Source organism: Mus caroli, chromosome X, assembly GCF_900094665.2.
Source record: "Mus caroli chromosome X, CAROLI_EIJ_v1.1, whole genome shotgun sequence".
Taxonomy (NCBI): domain Eukaryota; kingdom Metazoa; phylum Chordata; class Mammalia; order Rodentia; family Muridae; genus Mus; species Mus caroli.
The window spans coordinates 138,931,287-138,936,170 of NC_034589.1; the positions used below are offsets into that span (position 1 = coordinate 138,931,287).

General features: G+C 37.4%; 2 protein-coding genes and 1 pseudogene across 6 annotated transcripts in view; 1 reads left to right on the plus strand and 2 right to left on the minus strand.

Annotated features, from left to right (window-relative positions):
* LOC110286734 (protein FAM156A/FAM156B-like) overlaps nt 1-4,884 on the minus strand; it is a 64,567-nt gene that overhangs the window by 31,498 nt on the left and 28,185 nt on the right. The gene's annotated exons all lie outside the window — the stretch shown is intronic.
* The window catches only part of Fam104b (family with sequence similarity 104 member B), a 28,719-nt gene that overhangs the window by 14,951 nt on the left and 8,884 nt on the right, over nt 1-4,884 (minus strand). The gene's annotated exons all lie outside the window — the stretch shown is intronic.
* Nucleotides 3,967-4,281, plus strand: LOC110287031 (annotated as a pseudogene).

Below are 4,884 nucleotides of genomic sequence, written 5' to 3' on the forward strand. Positions count from 1 at the left end.
AAGAACCCAGATGTCCCTCAACAGAGTAATGGATACAGAAAATGTGGTACATTTATATAATGGAGTACTACTCAGCTATTAAAAACAATGAATTTATGAAATTCCTAGGCGAATGGATGGATCTGGAGGGTATCAATTTGAGTGGTGACACGAAGAGCAGAACTTTGAAGATGACTATAGAAATTCCAAGAAAAAAATCAAAAGACATCAAATTATAGAAGAACATAATAATCACTGTGTGAAAAAAAAAATCAGCCGAATTCTAGATCCCATTGTGAACAAGAAAATCCTTGTAGAGTAAAACATATGAAAGGCAGGTATGTGGAGATGGAGATATACTTTATGTTTATTCATCCCTAAATGTTCATATCACAACCCAGAAAGAAAATCACCCAGGTTAGGAACAGAAAAAGAGACAAGAAAATATAAAAAATGTGGGCATGCCTTTAGGTCGCCTCAAAGGTTTCTGAGTCATGTAAGTATTCCCACTGAAAAGAAACTGAAAGTATATGGAATGGAAAAGCCTTTGCTTATTCTGGGTCCCTGTGAAAATATGGAAGGTCACAAGAGAGAGATACTTTAAAGGACAGAATAAGAAAGTGCTATTATCCTAAGATCTTTTTATCAAAGATGACAGAACATAATGAAGAAAATTCATCAATGTTAAATACCTGGGAGCATGTCTGTTCAATAGAGAAATAAAAAATAACATGCTCTGGGGAGAAATCTTGATTAGAAGAGATACACAAAATCATCAGATTACCAATAGAGAATAAATACACAATAGATCAAAACCACATAAATGTGCAAGATAAATTTATCATTTGTAATACTGTCACAAACCTTTGGAAATTTCTCATTCATTGGAGTGGCACCAACATTACATTACATGAAGTGCTTGATACAAAGAAATTTGTGCACAAGGCTCAAAAAATTACATAACTTGCAGTAGATGCTCTGAAAGTTTTCAATATATGGGGTCTGTAAGATACTCACTGTGAAAATAGATCTTATGACTACTCATTTTCTAATTTCATTCTTGAAAATAAGTGCTAGGTAAAATAATTCTCTAAGTCAGCGGTTCTCAACCTTCCTAATGCTGTGACCCTTTAATACAATTCCTCATGTTGTGATGACCCCCACCATAAAATTATTCTCACTGCTACTTCATGACTATAATTTTCTACTATTGTGAATCATAATGTAAAAATCTGATGTGCAGGATATGCTATGTGATACTGGGGTGGGACTCAAACCATGAGTTGAAGACTGCTGCACTAAGATTTATTTAAGCAGCAGAGCATAAACTTACCAGGTAGTATTATTTTTAATTTGGATGTAAACTAATTTCAATTAATGAGCATTTGAGAAATTTGGGTTCATTTAAGGTTTATTTATTTTATATATGTGAGTACACTGTCACTGTCTTAAAACACATCAGCAAAGAGTATCAGATCCTATTACAGATGGTTATGAGCTACCATGTGGTTGCTGGGAATTGAACTCAGGACCTCTGGAAGAACAGTCAGTGATCTTAACTGCTAAGCCATCTTTCTAGCATTCTAGCATTTGTTTTTGTTTTGTTTTATTTTTTAAATTGCTGGGCTTTTCCTATTAGCCTCATGCAATAGGTTCTCTCTCTTTCTCTCTCTTCAGATGAACCTTTAGATGGTTTTAATATTACTTAATTTGAGATATATATTTTCCTCAGAATATATTTCTGTATATAATTTTGAGAGCTTTTAAACTGTTTCATACAATGTATAAATTAATAAATGTTATATTTCTCAGATACAAAGAAGATATCTATAAGGTAATCATCATCTACATCAAGTATACAAGTATTTTTAAAAGAGGGCTTGGGTTATAGCTCAGTGGTCAAGTGCTTGCTTAGTATGCATGAATCCTTGGTTCACCCCCTAGAACTGAATATAAATTTAAAAAGTAAAAAACAACAACAAAGACCCTCACGTGCATATATATTTAAAGGTATGAAAATCCTTCTCAAAGGATTTTAAAGATATTATTTTCATCTCTACTTATAACAATACACAAAGGGCACATTGCCTAAAACTAGAGAAATTGTTTATTTATGGTATTTGTTGTATAATTTTTATAATTGAAGAAAAATATAGGAACTTTAAGATACATTGTAGAAGATACATATGCTAGAATACAAAGAATTTGAATTTCCAAAAATGTATTCATTATTTAATATGAAAACTTCAGAATTCAGTATTGAATAACATACTTTGAGAGAATATATTGGTAGTATTTGAAAGGGAAAAATTTAATGTGATATACAAAACACACTGAAATAAGATGTATATGAGCTCTTCAATGATTATTTCCCTTATTATTTTCTGTACAAAATTAGAATAGAAATGAATTGCCAGGTTAGGAAGATGGCTCAGTGGGGAAAGGTGTCTGCCTCCAAGGCTGTGGATATTCCCAGGACCCAAGTGATAAAAGGAGAAAAAATATTCCCAAAATGTGTCACCTGAATTACACATGCATATGATGATGTGTGGGTGTGTGCTCACACACAAGCATGCGTGTACACATGTGTGCACACATACACACACAGGATTTTAATTTTTAAATGTATTTTATGTGCATAGGTGCTTTCCTACCATGTAATTTGTGCACTACATGCATTTGTAGTTCCAATAGAGGCCAGAAGAGAGCACTGGATATCCAGAAACTAGAGTTACAGATTTCTGTGAGCAGTCATGTAGGTACTGAGAATCAATTTGGGTCCTCTGGAGGAGTAGCCAGTACTCCTAACCAATGAGCCATGTCTCCAGACACACTTAAAAAATATAGTAAAAAAAAAAAAATCAAAGTCAGAGAGTGTATGTGCTGAGATATCCTCAGTAGATTAAGCAACAAGTACCAGCCCTATCCATCCATCTAAACAATGAAGTCAGGATACCAGAAGACAAAGATAGTAAGCAGATTTAAAACACTTTACCATGCAAAAATGGACGCCCTCTCTAAGTGTGGAATGGTAGAACTGTGATTAGCGAAGCCACTACACATTCTCTCTCTGTCTCAATCTCTCTCTCTTCTACTCCTCCCTCCCCGCCCCCACCGTCTCATCCAAAATAAATGAGTTTGCAGAGAGAAGACTAGAACAATATGCCCTACATACACTACCAAAGTCTACATGGAAAAAATAAAAGTGAAACTGTAATCAAAAAAGCCCGTATTGTGCAAATGAGCTGTAAAAGTCCCAATCCTCCATGCTTCTAATCTGCCTCCCAGCTCTAGCTTATTTCCTCCCTTGGAAGTGTATTCCTTCCTGATAAACTGCATCTATTTCTGCTGTTACCTTCATTTCTTTATTCAGTTCCTCATTGGGACACAAGAACCTGGAAATCCTAGCAGATGGCCATAAAACCCCAATTTCCACTGCAATCACAGGTGCCTGTAATCTCAGGACTGGGGAGACTAAGGATTCCCAGGAGTTCAAGGTTAGCAATTATCAGGTTAACCAAGACTACATATGCATAGCAAGGCATGCTTCATAAGAGATAACTACTATACCTAGTAGCAAATACTGTAGATATCAACAAGAATAACAATCTACCCTCGCCAGACGCCAAGCAAAAAAAAAAAAAAAAATCTCTTGACTATTAATGTAAAGCATTATCTACCTGAAACAGGTATTTATTTACTTCTTTTAACATATATGATTTGGAGACAGCACATCACATATGTGGGGTCAAGTTATCAATAGCATCAAGAAACATGAAAAAGAATATAAAGGTTTACCAATGGCCATTGTCAGTCTCTAGACAACATATTGGCTTAGAGGATGCTTTTCTGCCCTGGAATCCAAGGATGAGTAAAAGACACACCCAAGTAAGAATGTCAAAGCCTTTTTGTAAATTGTAATAACATACTCGTACCCACAAGAAAGTGGAAGGAAACATCCTTTAAGAAACTGCAGCCCCTGCACCAATGCCTGCAACAACTTCTGCACTGACCAAAGGGCTTGAGCAAATCCCAGACCAGTTTGGCTTCCTGGTGCTGAGCGAAGGTGCAGTGCTGGCATCATCTGGGGACCTTAAGAATGATAAGCAGGTAGCCAATGCCATCTCAAAGCTGGTCAGCACAGCCTGTGGCTTCAGGCTGCACCATGGCACGAACATCCCTTTCAAATGCCTGTCTGTGGTCTTTGGTGAACACACACTGCTGGTGACTGTGTCAGGAGAGAGGGTGTTTGTGGTGAAGAGACAGAACCAAGATCCATGCCTATTGATATCTGAGCTATAAGAGGCACTGGCTGGAGAAGAGGCCTGCCTCTGGGGCCTGGGAGAGGGTGGAGGCCGGGGGAGGCAGGGACACTGTCTTCTACTGTGCTTGCTGCAACTGGACTTGTGCTCATCACCTCCTGACCCCCACCCGAGGCAAAAGCTTAGTGACTTCTGTGCTAAGGGAAACTATGACTCGGGGAGCCGTTTTCTTCCCTTCTGCATAATAAACACTAGTCCAACTCTTCCAGGGCAAAAACAAAACAAAACAAAACAAAACAAACAAACAAACAAACAAAAAACTGCAAATATAAGGCCAGAGAAATGACTCAGCAGTTAAGAACACTGGTCGCTCTTCCAAAGGACCAGGGTTCAATTCCCAGCACCCAAATGAAAGCTCACAAACTCCAGGAATCTGATACCCACACAAACAGACATGCAGGCAAAACACCAACACACGTGAACTAAAAATACATATAAAAAAGAAAGAACTTTAATCCCAGCACTAGGGAGATCTCTGAGTTTGAGGCCAGCCTGGTCTACAGAGTGAGTTCCAGGGCAGCCAGGACTACACAGAGAAACTCTGTCTGAAAGAAAGAAAGAAAGAAAGAAAGAAAGAAAGAAA